We start from the raw sequence: 24,646 nt of genomic DNA, 5'->3' as shown, positions 1-24,646 counted from the left end.
TAACAGAAAGGAATGGAATGGAATGGAATGGAATGGAATGGAACGGAATGGAATGGAACGGAATGGAATGGAATGGAATTCAATGGAATGGAATGGAATGGAATGGAATGGAATGGAATGGAATGGAATGGAATCGAATTGAATCGAATGGAATCGAATGGAATAGATTGGAATCGAATGGAATGGAATGGAATAGAATGGAATCAACCCGAGTAGAACGGAACGGAACGGAACGGAACGGAACGGAACGGAACGGAACGGAAAGGAATGGAATGGAATGAACCCGAGTAGAACGGAATGGAATGGAATGGAACGGAATGGAACGGAACGGAACGGAACGGAACGGAACGGAACGGAACGGAATTCAATGGAATGGAACGGAATGGAATGGAATTCAATGGAATGGAATGGAATTCAATGGAATGGAATGGAATGGAATGGAATGGAATGGAATGGAATGGAATGGAATGGAATGGAATTCAATTGAATGGAATGGAATGGAATGGAATCGAATGGAATCGAATGGAATCGAATGGAATCGAATGGAATGGAATGTAATAGAATGGAAACAACCCTAGTAGAATGGAATGGAATGGAATGGAATGGAATGGAATGGAATGGAATGGAATGGAATGGAATGGAATGGAATTCGATGGAATGGAATGGAATGGAATGGAATGGAATGGAATGGAATGGAATTCTATGGAATGGAATGGAATGGAATGGAATGGAATGGAATGGAATGAAATGGAATTCCATGGAATGGAATGGAATCGAATGGAATGGAATTCCATGGAATGGAATGGAATCGAATGGAATGGAATGGAATGGAATTCAATGGAATGGAATGGAATTCCAAGGAATGGAATGGAATGGAATGGAATGGAATGGAATTCAATGGAATGGAATGGAATTCAATGGAATGGAATGGAATGGAATGGAATCGAATCGAATCGAATTGAATCGAATGGAATCGAATGGAATAGAATGGAATCGAATGGAATGGAAAGGAATAGAATGGAATCAACCCGAGTAGAACGGAACGGAACGGAACGGAACGGAACGGAAAGGAATGGAATGGAATGGAACGGAATTCAGTGCAATGGAACGGAATTCAATGGAATGGAACGGAATGGAATGGAATGGAAAGGAATGGAATGGAATGGAACGGAATGGAATGGAACGGAATGGAATGGAATGAAATGGAATGGAATTCAATGGAATGGAATGGAATTCAATGGAATGGAATTCAATGGAATTCAATGGAATGGAATGGAACGGAATTGAATTCAATGGAATGGAATGGAATCGAATGGAATGGAATGGAATGGAATTCAATTGAATGGAATGGAATGGAATTCAATGGAATGGAATGGAATGGAATGGAATGGAATTCCAAGGAATGGAATGGAATGGAATTGAATTCCATGGAATGGAATGGAATGGAATTCAATGGAATTCAATGGAATGGAATTCAATGGAATTCAATGGAATTCCATGTAATGGAATGGAATGGAATGGAATGGAATGGAATTCAATGGAATAGAATGGAATGGAATGGAATCAACACAAGTAGAAAGGAATGGAACGGAACGGAACGGAACGGAACGGAATGGAATGGAATGAACCCGAGTAGAAAGGAATGGAATGGAATGGAATGGAATGGAATGGAATGGAATCGAATGGAATGGAATGGAATAGAATGGAATCAACCCGAGTAGAACGGAATGGAACGGAATGGAACGGAATGGAACGGAACGGAACGGAACGGAACGGAACGGAATTCAATGGAATGGAACGGAATGGAATGGAATTCAATGGAATGGAACGGAATTCAATGGAATGGAATGGAATGGAATGGAACGGAACGGAACGGAACGGAACGGAACGGAATGGAATGGAATTCAGTGGAATGGAATGGAATGGAATGGAATTCAATGGAATGGAATTCAATGGAATGGAATGGAATGGAATGGAATGGAATGGAACGGAATTCAATGCAATGGATCGGAATTCAATGGAATGGAACGGAATGGAACGGAACGTAATGGAATGGAATGGAATGGAATGGAATGGAATGGAACGGAATGGAATGGAACGGAATGGAATGGAATGGAATTCAATGGAATGTAATGGAATGGATTGGAATGGAATGGAATCGAATTGAATAGAATGGAATAGAATGGAATAGAATGGAATCGAATGGAATGGAATGGAATAGAATGGAATCAACCCGAGTAGAACGGAACGGAATGGTATGGAACGGAACGGAACGGAAAGGAATGGAATGGAATGAACCCGAGTAGAACGGAATGGAATGGAATGGAACGGAATGGAACGGAACGGAACGGAACGGAACGGAACGGAACGGAATTCAATGGAATGGAACGGAATGGAATGGAATTCAATGGAATGGAACGGAATTCAATGGAATGGAATGGAATGGAATGGAACGGTACGGAACGGAACGGAACGGAACGGAACGGAATGGAATGGAATTCCATGGAATGGAATGGAATGGAATGGAATTCAATGTAATGGAATTCAATGGAAGGGAATGGAATGGAATGGAATGGAATGGAACGGAATTCAATGGAATGGAATGGAATGGAATGGAATCGAATGGAATCGAATGGAATCGAATGGAATGGAATGGAATGGAATGGAATGGAATGGAATTCGATGGAATGGAATGGAATGGAATGGAATGGAATGGAATGGAATGGAATGGAATGGAATGGAATGGAATGGAATGGAATGGAATGGAATTCAATGGAATGGAATGGAATTCGATGGACTGGAATGGAATGGAATTCAATGGAATGGAATGGAGTGGAATGGAATTGAATTCAATGGAATGGAATGGAATGGAATGGAATGGAATCGAAAGGAATCGAACGGAATCGAATGTAATGGAATGGAATAGAATGGAATCAACCCGAGTAGAACGGAACGGAACGGAACGGAACGGAACGGAATGGAAAGGAATGGAATGGAATGGAACGGAATTCAATGCAATGGAACGGAATTCAATGGAATGGAACGGAATGGAACGGAATGGAACGGAACGGAATGGAATGGAATGGAATGGAATGGAATGGAACGGAATGGAATGGAACGGAATGGAATGGAATGGAATGGAATTCAATGGAATGGAATTCAATGGAATTCAATGGAATGGAATTGAATGGAATGGAATGGAATGGAATTCAATGGAATGGAATGGAATGGAATGGAATCGAATGGAATCGAATGGAATCGAATGGAATCGAATGGAATGGAATGTAATAGAATGGAATCAACCCGAGTAGAATGGAATGGAATGGAATGGAATGGAATGGAATGGAATGGAATGGAATGGAATGGAATTCGATGGAATGGAATGGAACGGAATGGAATGTAATGGAATGGAATGGAACGGAATGGAATTCTATGGAATGGAATGGAATGGAATGGAATGGAATGGAATGAAATGGAATTCCATGGAATGGAATGGAATCGAATGGAATGGAATTCCATGGAATGGAATGGAATCGAATGGAATGGAATGGAATGGAATTCCATGGAATGGAATGGAATTCAATGGAATGGAATGGAATGGAATGGAATGGAATTCAATGGAATGGAATGGAATTCTATGGAATGGAATGGAATGGAATGGAATGGAATGGAATCGAATCGAATTGAATCGAATGGAATCGAATGGAATAGAATGGAATCGAATGGAATGGAATGGAATAGAATGGAATCAACCCGAGTAGAACGGAACGGAACGGAACGGAACGGAACGGAACCGAAAGGAATGGAATGGAATGGAACGGAATTCAATGCAATGGAACGGAATTCAATGGAATGGAACGGAATGGAACGGAATGGAACGGAACGGAATGGAATGGAATGGAATGGAATGGAATGGAACGGAATGGAATGGAACGGAATGGAATGGAATGGAATGGAATTCAATGGAATGGAATTCAATGGAATTCAATGGAATGGAATGGAATGGAATGGAATGGAATGGAATTCAATGGAATTGAATGGAATGGAATGGAATCGAATGGAATCGAATGCAATCGAATGGAATCGAATGGAATGGAATGGAATAGAATGGAATCAATCCGAGTAGAACGGAATGGAACGGAACTGAACGGAACGGAACGGAAAGGAATGGAATGGAATGGAACGGAATTCAATGCAATGGATCGGAATTCAATGGAATGGAACGGAATGGAACGGAATGGAACGGAACGTAATGGAATGGAATGGAATGGAATGGAACGGAATGGAATGGAACGGAATGGAATGGAAAGGAATTCAATGGAATGGAATGGAATGGAATGGAATGGAATGGAATGGAATCGAATTGAATCGAATGGAATCGAATGGAATAGAATGGAATCGAATGGAATGGAATTGAATGGAATGGAATTCGATGGAATGGAATGGAATGGAATGGAATGGAATGGAATGGAATGGAATGGAATTCAATGGAATGGAATGGAATTCGATGGAATGGAATGGAATGGAATGGAATGGAATGGAATGGAGTTCAATGGAATGGAATGGAATGGAATGGAATCGAATGGAATCGAATGGAATCGAATGGAATGGAATGGAATAGAATGGAATCAATCCGAGTAGAACGGAATGGAACGGTACGGAATGTAACAGAAAGGAATGGAGTGGAATGGAATGGAATGGAATGGAACGGAATGGAATGGAACGGAATGGAATGGAATGGAATTCAATGGAATGGAATGGAATGGAATGGAATGGAATGGAATGGAATGGAATCGAATTGAATCGAATGGAATCGAATGGAATAGATTGGAATCGAATGGAATGGAATGGAATAGAATGGAATCAACCCGAGTAGAACGGAACGGAACGGAAAGGAACGGAACGGAAAGGAGTGGAATGGAATGGAACGGAATTCAATGCAATGGATCGGAATTCAATGGAATGGAACGGAATGGAACGGAACGTAATGGAATGGAATGGAATGGAATGGAATGGAATGGAACGGAATGGAATGGAACGGAATGGAATGGAATGGAATTCAATGGAATGGAATGGAATGGAATGGAATGGAATGGAATGGAATCGAATGGAATCGAATTGAATCGAATGGAATCGAATGGAATAGAATGGAATCGAATGGGATGGAATGGAATAGAATGGAATCAACCCGAGTAGAACGGAACGGAACGCAACGGAACGGAACGGAACGGAACGGAACGGAAAGGAATGGAATGGAATGAACCCGAGTAGAACGGAATGGAATGGAATGGAACGGAATGGAACGGAACGGAACGGAACGGAACTGAACGGAACGGAACGGAACGGAATTCAATGGAATGGAACGGAATGGAATGGAATTCAATGGAATGGAATGGAATTCAATGGAATGGAATGGAATGGAATGGAATGGAATGGAATGGAATGGAATTCAATTGAATGGAATGGAATGGAATGGAATCGAATGGAATCGAATGGAATCGAATGGAATCGAATGGAATGGAATGTAATAGAATGGAAACAACCCTAGTAGAATGGAATGGAATGGAATGGAATGGAATGGAATGGAATGGAATGGAATGGAATGGAATGGAATGGAATTCGATGGAATGGAATGGAATGGAATGGAATGGAATGGAATGGAATGGAATGGAATTCTATGGAATGGAATGGAATGGAATGGAATGGAATGGAATGGAATGAAATGGAATTCCATGGAATGGAATGGAATCGAATGGAATGGAATTCCATGGAATGGAATGGAATCGAATGGAATGGAATGGAATGGAATTCCATGGAATGGAATGGAATTCCATGGAATGGAATGGAATGGAATGGAATGGAATGGAATTCAATGGAATGGAATGGAATTCAATGGAATGGAATGGAATGGAATGGAATCGAATCGAATCGAATTGAATCGAATGGAATCGAATGGAATAGAATGGAATCGAATGGAATGGAAAGGAATAGAATGGAATCAACCCGAGTAGAACTGAACGGAACGGAACGGAACGGAACGGAAAGGAATGGAATGGAATGGAACGGAATTCAGTGCAATGGAACGGAATTCAATGGAATGGAACGGAATGAATGGAATGGAAAGGAATGGAATGGAATGGAACGGAATGGAATGGAACGGAATGGAATGGAATGAAATGGAATGGAATTCAATGGAATGGAATGGAATTCAATGGAATGGAATTCAATGGAATTCTATGGAATGGAATGGAACGGAATTGAATTCAATGGAATGGAATGGAATCGAATGGAATGGAATGGAATGGAATTCAATGGAATGGAATGGAATGGAATTCAATGGAATGGAATGGAATGGAATGGAATGGAATTCCAAGGAATGGAATGGAATGGAATTGAATTCCATGGAATGGAATGGAATGGAATTCAATGGAATTCAATGGAATGGAATTCAATGGAATTCAATGGAATTCCATGTAATGGAATGGAATGGAATGGAATGGAATGGAATTCAATGGAATAGAATGGAATGGAATGGAATCAACACAAGTAGAAAGGAATGGAACGGAACGGAACGGAACGGAACGGAATGGAATGGAATGAAACCGAGTAGAAAGGAATGGAATGGAATGGAATGGAATGGAATGGAATGGAATCGAATGGAATGGAATGGAATAGAATGGAATCAACCCGAGTAGAACGGAATGGAACGGAATGGAACGGAATGGAACGGAACGGAACGGAACGGAACGGAACGGAATTCAATGGAATGGAACGGAATGGAATGGAATTCAATGGAATGGAACGGAATTCAAAGGAATGGAATGGAATGGAATGGAACGGAACGGAACGGAACGGAACGGAACGGAATGGAATGGAATTCAGTGGAATGGAATGGAATGGAATGGAATTCAATGGAATGGAATTCAATGGAATGGAATGGAATGGAATGGAATGGAATGGAATGGAATGGAACGGAATTCAATGCAATGGATCGGAATTCAATGGAATGGAACGGAATGGAACGGAACGTAATGGAATGGAATGGAATGGAATGGAATGGAATGGAACGGAATGGAATGGAACGGAATGGAATGGAATGGAATTCAATGGAATGTAATGGAATGGATTGGAATGGAATGGAATCGAATTGAATAGAATGGAATCGAATGGAATAGAATGGAATCGAATGGAATGGAATGGAATAGAATGGAATCAACCCGAGTAGAACGGAACGGAATGGTACCGAACGGAACGGAACGGAAAGGAATGGAATGGAATGAACCCGAGTAGAACGGAATGGAATGGAATGGAACGGAATGGAACGGAACGGAACGGAACGGAACGGAACGGAACGGAATTCAATGGAATGGAACGGAATGGAATGGAATTCAATGGAATGGAACGGAATTCAATGGAATGGAATGGAATGGAATGGAACGGTACGGAACGGAACGGAACGGAACGGAACGGAATGGAATGGAATTCCATGGAATGGAATGGAATGGAATGGAATTCAATGTAATGGAATTCAATGGAAGGGAATGGAATGGAATGGAATGGAATGGAACGGAATTCAATGGAATGGAATGGAATGGAATGGAATCGAATGGAATCGAATGGAATCGAATGGAATGGAATGGAATGGAATGGAATGGAATGGAATGGAATTCGATGGAATGGAATGGAATGGAATGGAATGGAATGGAATGGAATGGAATGGAATGGAATTCAATGGAATGGAATGGAATTCGATGGAATGGAATGGAATGGAATTCAATGGAATGGAATGGAATGGAATGGAATGGAATTCAATGGAATGGAATGGAATGGAATGGAATGGAATCGAAAGGAATCGAACGGAATCGAATGGAATGGAATGGAATAGAATGGAATCAACCCGAGTAGAACGGAACGGAACGGAACGGAACGGAACGGAATGGAAAGGAATGGAATGGAATGGAACGGAATTCAATGCAATGGAACGGAATTCAATGGAATGCAACGGAATGGAACGGAATGGAACGGAACGGAATGGAATGGAATGGAATGGAATGGAATGGAACGGAATGGAATGGAACGGAATGGAATGGAATGGAATGGAATTCAATGGAATGGAATTCAATGGAATTCAATGGAATGGAATGGAATGGAATGGAATGGAATGGAATTCAATGGAATGGAATGGAATGGAATGGAATCGAATGGAATCGAATGGAATCGAATGGAATCGAATGGAATGGAATGTAATAGAATGGAATCAACCCGAGTAGAATGGAATGGAATGGAATGGAATGGAATGGAATGGAATGGAATGGAATGGAATGGAATGGAATTCGATGGAATGGAATGGAACGGAATGGAATGGAATGGAATGGAATGGAACGGAATGGAATTCTATGGAATGGAATGGAATGGAATGGAATGGAATGGAATGAAATGGAATTCCATGGAATGGAATGGAATCGAATGGAATGGAATTCCATGGAATGGAATGGAATCGAATGGAATGGAATGGAATGGAATTCAATGGAATGGAATGGAATTCAATGGTATGGAATGGAATGGAATGGAATGGAATTCAATGGAATGGAATGGAATTCTATGGAATGGAATGGAATGGAATGGAATGGAATGGAATGGAATCGAATCGAATTGAATCGAATGGAATCGAATGGAATAGAATGGAATCGAATGGAATGGAATGGAATAGAATGGAATCAACACGAGTAGAACGGAACGGAACGGAACGGAACGGAACGGAACGGAACGGAAAGGAATGGAATGGAATGAACCCGAGGAGAACGGAATGGAATGGAATGGAACGGAATGGAATGGAACGGAATGGAATGGAATGGAATGGAATTCAATGGAATGGAATTCAATGGAATTCAATGGAATGGAATGGAATGGAATGGAATGGAATGGAATTCAATGGAATGGAATGGAATGGAATGGAATCGAATGGAATCGAATGGAATCGAATGGAATCGAATGGAATGGAATGTAATAGAATGGAATCAACCCGAGTAGAATGGAATGGAATGGAATGGAATGGAATGCAATGGAATGGAATGGAATGGAATGGAATTCGATGGAATGGAATGGAACGGAATGGAATGGAATGGAACGGAATGGAATTCTATGGAATGGAATGGAATGGAATGGAATGGAATGGAATGAAATGGAATTCCATGGAATGGAATGGAATCGAATGGAATGGAATTCCATGGAATGGAATGGAATCGAATGGAATGGAATGGAATGGAATTCAATGGAATGGAATGGAATTCAATGGTATGGAATGGAATGGAATGGAATGGAATTCAATGGAATGGAATGGAATTCTATGGAATGGAATGGAATGGAATGGAATGGAATGGAATCGAATCGAATTGAATCGAATGGAATCGAATGGAATAGAATGGAATCGAATGGAATGGAATGGAATAGAATGGAATCAACCCGAGTAGAACGGAACGGAACGGAACGGAACGGAACGGAAAGGAATGGAATGGAATGGAACGGAATTCAATGTAATGGAACGGAATTCAATGGAATGGAACGGAATGGAACGGAATGGAACGGAACGGAATGGAATGGAATGGAATGGAATGGAATGGAACGGAATGGAATGGAACGGAATGGAATGGAATGGAATGGAATTCAATGGAATGGAATTCAATGGAATTCAATGGAATGGAATGGAATGGAATGGAATGGAATGGAATTCAATGGAATGGAATGGAATGGAATGGAATCGAATGGAATCGAATGCAATCGAATGGAATCGAATGGAATGGAATGGAATAGAATGGAATCAATCCGAGTAGAACGGAACGGAACGGAACGGAACGGAACGGAACGGAAAGGAATGGAATGGAATGGAACGGAATTCAATGCAATGGATCGGAATTCAATGGAATGGAACGGAATGGAACGGAATGGAACGGAAAATAATGGAATGGAATGGAATGGAATGGAATGGAATGGAATGGAACGGAATGGAATGGAACGGAATGGAATGGAAAGGAATTCAGTGGAATGGAATGGAATGGAATGGAATGGAATGGAATGGAATCGAATTGAATCGAATGGAATCGAATGGAATAGAATGGAATCGAATGGAATGGAATTGAATGGAATGGAATTCGATGGAATGGAATGGAATGGAATGGAATGGAATGGAATGGAATGGAATGGAATGGAATGGAATGGCATGGAATTCAATGGAATGGAATGGAATTCGATGGAATGGAATGGAATGGAATGGAATGGAATGGAGTTCAATGGAATGGAAAGGAATGGAATGGAATCGAATGGAATCGAATGGAATCGAATGGAATGGAATGGAATAGAATGGAATCAATCCGAGTAGAACGGAATGGAACGGAACGGAATGTAACAGAAAGGAATGGAATGGAATGGAATGGAATGGAATGGAATGGAACGGAATGGAATGGAACGGAATGGAATGGAATGGAATTCGATGGAATGGAATGGAATGGAATGGAATGGAATGGAATGGAATGGAATCGAATTGAATCGAATGGAATCGAATGGAATAGATTGGAATCGAATGGAATGGAATGGAATAGAATGGAATCAACCCGAGTAGAACGGAACGGAACGGAACGGAACGGAACGGAAAGGAGTGGAATGGAATGGAACGGAATTCAATGCAATGGATCGGAATTCAATGGAATGGAACGGAATGGAACGGAACGTAATGGAATGGAATGGAATGGAATGGAATGGAATGGAACGGAATGGAATGGAACGGAATGGAATGGAATGGAATTCAATGGAATGGAATGGAATGGAATGGAATGGAATCGAATTGAATAGAATGGAATCGAATGGAATAGAATGGAATCGAATGGGATGGAATGGAATAGAATGGAATCAACCCGAGTAGAACGGAACGGAACGCAACGGAACGGAACGGAACGGAACGGAACGGAAAGGAATGGAATGGAATGAACCCGAGTAGAACGGAATGGAAAGGAATGGAACGGAATGGAACGGAACGGAACGGAACGGAACGGAACGGAACGGAACGGAATTCAATGGAATGGAACGGAATGGAATGGAATTCAATGGAATGGAATGGAATTCAATGGAATGGAATGGAATGGAATGGAATGGAATGGAATGGAATGGAATGGAATTCAATTGAATGGAATGGAATGGAATGGAATCGAATGGAATCGAATGGAATCGAATGGAATCGAATGGAATGGAATGTAATAGAATGGAAACAACCCTAGTAGAATGGAATGGAATGGAATGGAATGGAATGGAATGGAATTCGATGGAATGGAATGGCATGGAATGGAATGGAATGGAATGGAATTCTATGGAATGGAATGGAATGGAATGGAATGGAATGGAATGGAATGAAATGGAATTCCATGGAATGGAATGGAATCGAATGGAATGGAATTCCATGGAATGGAATGGAATCGAATGGAATGGAATGGAATGGAATTCAATGGAATGGAATGGAATTCCATGGAATGGAATGGAATGGAATGGAATGGAATGGAATGGAATTCAATGGAATGGAATTCCATGGAATGGAATGGAATGGAATGGAATGGAATGGAATTCAATGGAATGGAATGGAATTCAATGGAATGGAATGGAATGGAATGGAATCGAATCGAATCGAATTGAATCGAATGGAATCGAATGGAATAGAATGGAATCGAATGGAATGGAATGGAATAGAATGGAATCAACCCGAGTAGAACGGAACGGAACGGAACGGAACGGAACGGAACGTAAAGGAATGTAATGGAATGGAACTGAATTCAATGGAATGGAACGGAATGGAACGGAATGGAACGGAATGGAATGGAATGGAATGGAATGGAATGGAACGGAATGGAATGGAACGGAATGGAATGGAATGGAATGGAATTCAATGGAATGGAATGGAATGGAATGGAATCGAATGGAATCGAATGGAATCGAATGGAATGGAATGGAATGGAATGGAATAGAATGGAATCAATCCGAGTAGAACGGAACGGAACGGAACGGAACGGAACGGAACGGAAAGGAATGGAATGGAATGGAACGGAATTCAATGCAATGGATCGGAATTCAATGGAATGGAACGGAATGGAACGGAATGGAACGGAACGTAATGGAATGGAATGGAATGGAATGGAACGGAATGGAATGGAACGGAATGGAATGGAATGGAATTCAATGGAATGGAATGGAATGGAATGGAATGGAATGGAATGGAATGGAATCGAATTGAATCGAATGGAATCGAATGGAATAGAATGGAATCGAATGGAATGGAAAGGAATAGAATGGAATCAACCCGAGTAGAACGGAACGGAACGGAACGGAACGGAACGGAACGGAAAGGAATGGAATGGAATGGAACGGAATTCAGTGCAATGGAACGGAATTCAATGGAATGGAACGGAATGGAATGGAATGGAAAGGAATGGAATGGAATGGAACGGAATGGAATGGAACGGAATGGAATGGAATGAAATGGAATGGAATTCAATGGAATGGAATGGAATTCAATGGAATGGAATTCTATGGAATTCAATGGAATGGAATGGAACGGAATTGAATTCAATGGAATGGAATGGAATCGAATGGAATGGAATGGAATGGAATTCAATTGAATGGAATGGAATGGAATTCAATGGAATGGAATGGAATGGAATGGAATGGAATTCCAAGGAATGGAATGGAATGGAATTGAATTCCATGGAATGGAATGGAATGGAATTCAATGGAATTCAGTGGAATGGAATTCAATGGAATTCAATGGAATTCCATGTAATGGAATGGAATGGAATGGAATGGAATGGAATTCAATGGAATAGAATGGAATGGAATGGAATCAACACAAGTAGAAAGGAATGGAACGGAACGGAACGGAACGGAACGGAATGGAATGGAATGAACCCGAGTAGAAAGGAATGGAATGGAATGGAATGGAATGGAATGGAATGGAATCGAGTGGAATGGAATGGAATAGAATGGAATCAACCCGAGTAGAACGGAATGGAATGGAATGGAACGGAATGCAACGGAACGGAACGGAACGGAACGGAACGGAACGGAATTCAATGGAATGGAACGGAATGGAATGGAATTCAATGGAATGGAACGGAATTCAATGGAATGGAATTCAATGGAATGGAATGGAATGGAATGGAATGGAATGGAACGGAATTCAATGCAATGGATCGGAATTCAATGGAATGGAACGGAATGGAACGGAACGTAATGGAATGGAATGGAATGGAATGGAATGGAATGGAATGGAACGGAATGGAATGGAACGGAATGGAATGGAATGGAATTCAATGGAATGTAATGGAATGGATTGGAATGGAATGGAATCGAATTGAATAGAATGGAATCGAATGGAATAGAATGGAATCGAATGGAATGGAATGGAATAGAATGGAATCAACCCGAGTAGAACGGAACGGAATGGTGCGGAACGGAACGGAACGGAAAGGAATGGAATGGAATGAACCCGAGTAGAACGGAATGGAATGGAATGGAATGGAATGGAACGGAACGGAACGGAACGGAACGGAACGGAACGGAATTCAATGGAATGGAACGGAATGGAATGGAATTCAATGGAATGGAACGGAATTCAATGGAATGGAATGGAATGGAATGGAACGGAATTCAATGGAATGGAATGGAATCGAATGGAATCGAATGGAATCGAATGGAATCGAATGGAATGGAATGGAATGGAATGGAATGGAATGGAATGGAATTCGATGGAATGGAATGGAATGGAATGGAATGGAATGGAATGGAATGGAATGGAATTCAATGGAATGGAATGGAATGGAATGCAATGGAATTCAATGGAATGGAATGGAATGGAATGGAATGGAATCGAAAGGAATCGAATGGAATCGAATGGAATGGAATGGAATAGAATGAAATCAACCCGAGTAGAACGGAACGGAACGGAACGGAACGGAACGGAACGGAAAGGAATGGAATGGAATGGAACGGAATTCAATGGAATGGAACGGAATGGAACGGAATGGAACGGAACGGAATGGAATGGAATGGAATGGAATGGAATGGAACGGAATGGAATGGAACGGAATGGAATGGAATGGAATGGAATTCAATGGAATGGAATTCAATGGAATTCAATGGAATGGAATGGAATGGAATGGAATGGAATGGAATTCAATGGAATGGAATGGAATGGAATGGAATCGAATGGAATCGAATGGAATCGAATGGAATCGAATGGAATCGAATGGAATGGAATGTAATAGAATGGAATCAACCCGAGTAGAATGGAATGGAATGGAATGGAATGGAATGGAATGGAATGCAATGGAATGGAATGGAATGGAATTCGATGGAATGGAATGGAACGGAATGGAATGGAATGGAATGGAATGGAACGGAATGGAATTCTATGGAATGGAATGGAATGGAATGGAATGGAATGGAATCGAATCGAATTGAATCGAATGGAATCGAATGCAATCGAATGGAATCGAATGGATTGGAATGGAATAGAATGGAATCAATCCGAGTAGAACGGAATGGAACGGAACGGAACGGAACGGAACGGAAAGGAATGGAATGGAATGGAACGGAATTCAATGCAATGGATCGGAATTCAATGGAATGGAACGGAATGGAACGGAATGGAACGGAAAATAATGGAATGGAATGGAATGGAATGGAATGGAATGGAATGGAACGGAATGGAATGGAACGGAATGGAATGGAAAGGAATTCAGTGGAATGGAATGGAATGGAATGGAATGGAATGGAATGGAATCGAATTGAATCGAATGGAATCGAATGGAATAGAATGGAATCGAATGGAATTGAATTGAATGGAATGGAATTCGATGGAATGGAATGGAATGGAATGGAATGGAATGGAATGGAATGGAATGGAATGGCATGGAATTCAATGGAATGGAATGGAATTCGATGGAATGGAATGGAATGGAATGGAATGGAATGGAGTTCAATGGAATGGAATGGAATGGAATGGAATCGAATGGATTCGAATGGAATCGAATGGAATGGAATGGAATAGAATGGAATCAATCCGAGTAGAACGGAATGGAACGGAACGGAATGTAACAGAAAGGAATGGAATGGAATGGAATGGAATGGAATGGAACGGAATGGAATGGAACGGAATGGAATGGAATGGAATTCAATGGAATGGAATGGAATGGAATGGAATGGAATGGAATGGAATCGAATTGAATCGAATGGAATCGAATGGAATAGATTGGAATCGAATGGAATGGAATGGAATAGAATGGAATCAACCCGAGTAGAACGGAACGGAACGGAACGGAACGGAACGGAAAGGAGTGGAATGGAATGGAACGGAATTCAATGCAATGGATCGGAATTCAATGGAATGGAACGGAATGGAACGGAACGTAATGGAATGGAATGGAATGGAATGGAATGGAATGGAACGGAATGGAATGGAATGGAATTCAATGGAATGGAATGGAATGGAATGGAATGGAATCGAATTGAATAGAATGGAATCGAATGGAATAGAATGGAATCGAATGGGATGGAATGGAATAGAATGGAATCAACCCGAGTAGAACGGAACGGAACGCAACGGAACGGAACGGAACGGAACGGAACGGAAAGGAATGGAATGGAATGAACCCGAGTAGAACGGAATGGAAAGGAATGGAACGGAATGGAACGGAACGGAACGGAACGGAACGGAACGGAACGGAACGGAACGGAATTCAATGGAATGGAACGGAATGGAATGGAATTCAATGGAATGGAATGGAATTCAATGGAATGGAATGGAATGGAATGGAATGGAATGGAATGGAATGGAATGGAATGGAATTCAATTGAATGGAATGGAATGGAATGGAATCGAATGGAATCGAATGGAATCGAATGGAATCGAATGGAATGGAATGTAATAGAATGGAAACAACCCTAGTAGAATGGAATGGAATGGAATGGAATGGAATGGAATTCGATGGAATGGAATGGCATGGAATGGAATGGAATGGAATGGAATTCTATGGAATGGAATGGAATGGAATGGAATGGAATGGAATGGAATGGAATGGAATGAAATGGAATTCCATGGAATGGAATGGAATCGAATGGAATGGAATTCCATGGAATGGAATGGAATCGAATGGAATGGAATGGAATGGAATTCAATGGAATGGAATGGAATTCCATGGAATGGAATGGAATGGAATGGAATGGAATGGAATTCAATGGAATGGAATGGAATTCAATGGAATGGAATGGAATGGAATGGAATCGAATCGAATCGAATTGAATCGAATGGAATCGAATGGAATAGAATGGAATCGAATGGAATGGAATGGAATAGAATGGAATCAACCCGAGTAGAACGGAACGGAACGGAACGGAACGGAACGGAACGTAAAGGAATGTAATGGAATGGAACGGAATTCAATGGAATGGAAAGGAATGGAACGGAATGGAACGGAACGGAATGGAATGGAATGGAATGGAATGGAATGGAACGGAATGGAATGGAACGGAATGGAATGGAATGGAATGGAATTCAATGGAATGGAATGGAATGGAATGGAATCGAATGGAATCGAATGGAATCGAATGGAATCGAATGGAATGGAATGGAATAGAATGGAATCAATCCGAGTAGAAAGGAACGGAACGGAACGGAACGGAACGGAACGGAAAGGAATGGAATGGAATGGAACGGAATTCAATGCAATGGATCGGAATTCAATGGAATGGAACGGAATGGAACGGAATGGAACGGAACGTAATGGAATGGAATGGAATGGAATGGAACGGAATGGAATGGAACGGAATGGAATGGAATGGAATTCAATGGAATGGAATGGAATGGAATGGAATGGAATGGAATGGAATGGAATCGAATTGAATCGAATGGAATCGAATGGAATAGAATGGAATCGAATGGAATGGAAAGGAATAGAATGGAATCAACCCGAGTAGAACGGAACGGAACGGAACGGAACGGAACGGAACGGAAAGGAATGGAATGGAATGGAACGGAATTCAGTGCAATGGAACGGAATTCAATGGAATGGAACGGAATGGAATGGAATGGAAAGGAATGGAATGGAATGGAACGGAATGGAATGGAACGGAATGGAATGGAATGAAATGGAATGGAATTCAATGGAATGGAATGGAATTCAATGGAATGGAATTCAATGGAATTCAATGGAATGGAATGGAACGGAATTGAATTCAATGGAATGGAATGGAATCGAATGGAATGGAATGGAATGGAATTCAATTGAATGGAATGGAATGGAATTCAATGGAATGGAATGGAATGGAATGGAATGGAATTCCAAGGAATGGAATGGAATGGAATGGAATTCCATGGAATGGAATGGAATGGAATTCAATGGAATTCAGTGGAATGGAATTCAATGGAATTCAATGGAATTCCATGTAATGGAATGGAATGGAATGGAATGGAATGGAATTCAATGGAATAGAATGGAATGGAATGGAATCAACACAAGTAGAAAGGAATGGAACGGAACGGAACGGAACGGAACGGAATGGAATGGAATGAACCCGAGTAGAAAGGAATGGAATGGAATGGAATGGAATGGAATGGAATGGAATCGAGTGGAATGGAATGGAATAGAATGGAATCAACCCGAGTAGAACGGAATGGAATGGAATGGAACGGAATGGAACGGAACGGAACGGAACGGAACGGAACGGAACGGAATTCAGTGGAATGGAACGGAATGGAATGGAATTCAATGGAATGGAACGGAATTCAATGGAATGGAATTCAATGGAATGGAATGGAATGGAATGGAATGGAATGGAACGGAATTCAATGCAATGGATCGGAATTCAATGGAATGGAACGGAATGGAACGGAACGTAATGGAATGGAATGGAATGGAATGGAATGGAATGGAATGGAACGGAATGGAATGGAACGGAATGGAATGGAATGGAATTCAATGGAATGTAATGGAATGGATTGGAATGGAATGGAATCGAATTGAATAGAATGGAATCGAATGGAATAGAATGGAATCGAATGGAATGGAATGGAATAGAATGGAATCAACCCGAGTAGAACGGAACGGAATGGTGCGGAACGGAACGGAACGGAAAGGAATGGAATGGAATGAACCCGAGTAGAACGGAATGGAATGGAATGGAATGGAATGGAACGGAACGGAACGGAACGGAACGGAACGGAACGGAATTCAATGGAATGGAACGGAATGGAATGGAATTCAATGGAATGGAACGGAATTCAATGGAATGGAATGGAATGGAATGGAACGGAATTCAATGGAATGGAATGGAATCGAATGGAATCGAATGGAATCGAATGGAATCGAATGGAATGGAATGGAATGGAATGGAATGGAATGGAATGGAATTCGATGGAATGGAATGGAATGGAATGGAATGGAATGGAATGGAATGGAATGGAATTCAATGGAATGGAATGGAATTCGATGGAATGGAATGGAATGGAATTCAATGGAATGGAATGGAATGGAATGCAATGGAATTCAATGGAATGGAATGGAATGGAATGGAATGGAATCGAAAGGAATCGAATGGAATCGAATGGAATGGAATGGAATAGAATGAAATCAACCCGAGTAGAACGGAACGGAACGGAACGGAACGGAACGGAACGGAAAGGAATGGAATGGAATGGAACGGAATTCAATGGAATGGAACGGAATGGAACGGAATGGAACGGAACGGAATGGAATGGAATGGAATGGAATGGAATGGAACGGAATGGAATGGAACGGAATGGAATGGAATGGAATGGAATTCAATGGAATGGAATTCAATGGAATTCAATGGAATGGAATGGAATGGAATGGAATGGAATGGAATTCAATGGAATGGAATGGAATGGAATGGAATCGAATGGAATCGAATGGAATCGAATGGAATCGAATGGAATGGAATGTAATAGAATGGAATCAACCCGAGTAGAATGGAATGGAATGGAATGGAATGGAATGGAATGGAATGCAATGGAATGGAATGGAATGGAATTCGATGGAATGGAATGGAACGGAATGGAATGGAATGGAATGGAATGGAACGGAATGGAATTCTATGGAATGGAATGGAATGGAATGGAATGGAATGGAATCGAATCGAATTGAATCGAATGGAATCGAATGGAATAGAATGGAATCGAATGGAATGGAGTGGAATAGAATGGAATCAACCCGAGTAGAACGGAACGGAACGGAACGGAACGGAACGGAAAGGAATGGAATGGAATGGAACGGAATTCAATGCAATGGAACGGAATTCAATGGAATGGAACGGAATGGAACGGAATGGAACGGAACGGAATGGAATGGAATGGAATGGAATGGAATGGAACGGAATGGAATGGAACGGAATGGAATGGAATGGAATGGAATTCAATGGAATGGAATTCAATGGAATTCAATGGAATGGAATGGAATGGAATGGAATGGAATGGAATTCAATGGAATGGAATGGAATGGAATGGAATCGAATGGAATCGAATGCAATCGAAAGGAATCGAATGGAATGGAATGGAATAGAATGGAATCAATCCGAGTAGAACGGAACGGAACGGAACGGAACGGAAAGGAATGGAATGGAATGGAACGGAATTCAATGCAATGGATCGGAATTCAATGGAATGGAACGGAATGGAACGGAATGGAACGGAAAATAATGGAATGGAATGGAATGGAATGGAATGGAAAGGAATGGAACGGAATGGAATGGAACGGAATGGAATGGAAAGGAATTCAGTGGAATGGAATGGAATGGAATGGAATGGAATGGAATGGAATCGAATTGAATCGAATGGAATCGAATGGAATAGAATGGAATCGAATGGAATGGAATTGAATGGAATGGAATTCGATGGAATGGAATGGAATGGAATGGAATGGAATGGAATGGAATGGAATGGAATGGCATGGAATTCAATGGAATGGAATGGAATTCGATGGAATGGAATGGAATGGAATGGAATGGAATGGAGTTCAATGGAATGGAATGGAATGGAATGGAATCGAATGGAATCGAATGGAATCGAATGGAATGGAATGGAATAGAATGGAATCAATCCGAGTAGAACGGAATGGAACGGAACGGAATGTAACAGAAAGGAATGGAATGGAATGGAATGGAATGGAATGGAACGGAATGGAATGGAACGGAATGGAATGGAATGGAATTCAATGGAATGGAATGGAATGGAATGGAATGGAATGGAATGGAATCGAATTGAATCGAATGGAATCGAATGGAATAGATTGGAATCGAATGGAATGGAATGGAATAGAATGGAATCAACCCGAGTAGAACGGAACGGAACGGAACGGAACGGAACGGAAAGGAGTGGAATGGAATGGAACGGAATTCAATGCAATGGATCGGAATTCAATGGAATGGAACGGAATGGAACGGAACGTAATGGAATGGAATGGAATGGAATGGAATGGAATGGAACGGAATGGAATGGAACGGAATGGAATGGAATGGAATTCAATGGAATGGAATGGAATGGAATGGAATGGAATCGAATTGAATAGAATGGAATCGAATGGAATAGAATGGAATCGAATGGGATGGAATGGAATAGAATGGAATCAACCCGAGTAGAACGGAACGGAACGCAACGGAACGGAACGGAACGGAAAGGAACGGAAAGGAATGGAATGGAATGAACCCGAGTAGAACGGAATGGAAAGGAATGGAACGGAATGGAACGGAACGGAACGGAACGGAACGGAACGGAACGGAACGGAACGGAATTCAATGGAATGGAACGGAATGGAATGGAATTCAATGGAATGGAATGGAATTCAATGGAATGGAATGGAATGGAATGGAATGGAATGGAATGGAATGGAATGGAATGGAATTCAATTGAATGGAATGGAATGGAATGGAATCGAATGGAATCGAATGGAATCGAATGGAATCGAATGGAATGGAATGTAATAGAATGGAAACAACCCTAGTAGAATGGAATGGAATGGAATGGAATGGAATGGAATTCGATGGAATGGAATGGCATGGAATGGAATGGAATGGAATGGAATTCTATGGAATGGAATGGAATGGAATGGAATGGAATGGAATGGAATGAAATGGAATTCCATGGAATGGAATGGAATCGAATGGAATGGAATTCCATGGAATGGAATGGAATCGAATGGAATGGAATGGAATGGAATTCAATGGAATGGAATGGAATTCCATGGAATGGAATGGAATGGAATTCCATGGAATGGAATGGAATGGAATGGAATGGAATGGAATTCAATGGAATGGAATGGAATTCAATGGAATGGAATGGAATGGAATGGAATCGAATCGAATCGAATTGAATCGAATGGAATCGAATGGAATAGAATGGAATCGAATGGAATGGAATGGAATAGAATGGAATCAACCCGAGTAGAACGGAACGGAACGGAACGGAACGGAACGGAACGTAAAGGAATGTAATGGAATGGAACGGAATTCAATGGAATGGAAAGGAATGGAACGGAATGGAACGGAACGGAATGGAATGGAATGGAATGGAATGGAATGGAACGGAATGGAATGGAACGGAATGGAATGGAATGGAATGGAATTCAATGGAATGGAATGGAATGGAATGGAATCGAATGGAATCGAATGGAATCGAATGGAATCGAATGGAATGGAATGGAATAGAATGGAATCAATCCGAGTAGAACGGAACGGAACGGAACGGAACGGAACGGAACGGAAAGGAATGGAATGGAATGGAACGGAATTCAATGCAATGGATCGGAATTCAATGGAATGGAACGGAATGGAACGGAATGGAACGGAACGTAATGGAATGGAATGGAATGGAATGGAACGGAATGGAATGGAACGGAATGGAATGGAATGGAATTCAATGGAATGGAATGGAATGGAATGGAATGGAATGGAATGGAATGGAATCGAATTGAATCGAATGGAATCGAATGGAATAGAATGGAATCGAATGGAATGGAAAGGAATAGAATGGAATCAACCCGAGTAGAACGGAACGGAACGGAACGGAACGGAACGGAACGGAAAGGAATGGAATGGAATGGAACGGAATTCAGTGCAATGGAACGGAATTCAATGGAATGGAACGGAATGGAATGGAATGGAAAGGAATGGAATGGAATGGAACGGAATGGAATGGAACGGAATGGAATGGAATGAAATGGAATGGAATTCAATGGAATGGAATGGAATTCAATGGAATGGAATTCAATGGAATTCAATGGAATGGAATGGAACGGAATTGAATTCAATGGAATGGAATGGAATCGAATGGAATGGAATGGAATGGAATTCAATTGAATGGAATGGAATGGAATTCAATGGAATGGAATGGAATGGAATGGAATGGAATTCCAAGGAATGGAATGGAATGGAATTGAATTCCATGGAATGGAATGGAATGGAATTCAATGGAATTCAATGGAATGGAATTCAATGGAATTCAATGGAATTCCATGTAATGGAATGGAATGGAATGGAATGGAATGGAATTCAATGGAATAGAATGGAATGGAATGGAATCAACACAAGTAGAAAGGAATGGAACGGAACGGAACGGAACGGAACGGAATGGAATGGAATGAACCCGAGTAGAAAGGAATGGAATGGAATGGAATGGAATGGAATGGAATGGAATCGAGTGGAATGGAATGGAATAGAATGGAATCAACCCGAGTAGAACGGAATGGAATGGAATGGAACGGAATGGAACGGAACGGAACGGAACGGAACGGAACGGAACGGAATTCAATGGAATGGAACGGAATGGAATGGAATTCAATGGAATGGAACGGAATTCAATGGAATGGAATTCAATGGAATGGAATGGAATGGAATGGAATGGAATGGAACGGAATTCAATGCAATGGATCGGAATTCAATGGAATGGAACGGAATGGAACGGAACGTAATGGAATGGAATGGAATGGAATGGAATGGAATGGAATGGAACGGAATGGAATGGAACGGAATGGAATGGAATGGAATTCAATGGAATGTAATGGAATGGATTGGAATGGAATGGAATCGAATTGAATAGAATGGAATCGAATGGAATAGAATGGAATCGAATGGAATGGAATGGAATAGAATGGAATCAACCCGAGTAGAACGGAACGGAATGGTGCGGAACGGAACTGAACGGAAAGGAATGGAATGGAATGAACCCGAGTAGAACGGAATGGAATGGAATGGAATGGAATGGAACGGAACGGAACGGAACGGAACGGAACGGAACGGAATTCAATGGAATGGAACGGAATGGAATGGAATTCAATGGAATGGAACGGAATTCAATGGAATGGAATGGAATGGAATGGAACGGAATTCAATGGAATGGAATGGAATGGAATGGAATCGAATGGAATCGAATGGAATCGAATGGAATGGAATGGAATGGAATGGAATGGAATGGAATTCGATGGAATGGAATGGAATGGAATGGAATGGAATGGAATGGAATGGAATGGAATTCAATGGAATGGAATGGAATTCGATGGAATGGAATGGAATGGAATTCAATGGAATGGAATGGAATGGAATGCAATGGAATTCAATGGAATGGAATGGAATGGAATGGAATGGAATCGAAAGGAATCGAATGGAATCGAATGGAATGGAATGGAATAGAATGAAATCAACCCGAGTAGAACGGAACGGAACGGAACGGAACGGAACGGAAAGGAATGGAATGGAATGGAATTCAATGTAATGGAATTCAATGGAAGGGAATGGAATGGAATGGAATGGAATGGAACGGAATTCAATGGAATGGAATGGAATGGAATGGAATCGAATGGAATCGAATGGAATCGAATGGAATGGAATGGAATGGAATGGAATGGAATGGAATTCGATGGAATCGAATGGAATGGAATGGAATGGAATGGAATGGAATGGAATGGAATGGAATGAAATTCAATGGAATGGAATGGAATTCGATGGAATGGAATGGAATCGAATTCAATGGAATGGAATGGAATGGAATGGAATGGAATTCAATGGAATGGAATGGAATGGAATGGAATGGAATCGAAAGGAATCGAATGGAATCGAATGGAATGGAATGGAATAGAATGGAATCAACCCGAGTAGAATGGAATGGAATGGAATGGAATGGAATGGAATGGAATGGAATGGAATTCGAATGGAATGGAATGGAATGGAATGGAATGGAATTGAACGGAATTCAATGGAATGGAATGGAAAGGAATGGAATTCAATGGAATGGAATGGAATTCAATGGAATTCAATGGAATGGAATGGTATGGAATGGAATGGAATGGAAAGGAATGGAATTCCATGGAATGGAATGGAATGGAATGGAATGGAATGGAATGGAATTCAATGGAATGGAATGGAATTCAATGGAATGGAATGGAATGGAATGGAATGGAATGGAATTCAATGTAATGGAATTCAATGGAATGGAATGGAATGGAAAGGAATGGAATGGAACGGAATTCAATGGAATGGAATGGAATGGAATGGAATTCAATGTAATGGAATGGAATTCAATGGAATGGAATGGAATGGAATGGAATGG

Source organism: Gorilla gorilla, chromosome 18, assembly GCF_029281585.2.
Source record: "Gorilla gorilla gorilla isolate KB3781 chromosome 18, NHGRI_mGorGor1-v2.1_pri, whole genome shotgun sequence".
Lineage (NCBI taxonomy): Eukaryota > Metazoa > Chordata > Mammalia > Primates > Hominidae > Gorilla > Gorilla gorilla.
This window is presented reverse-complemented; position numbering follows the sequence as displayed.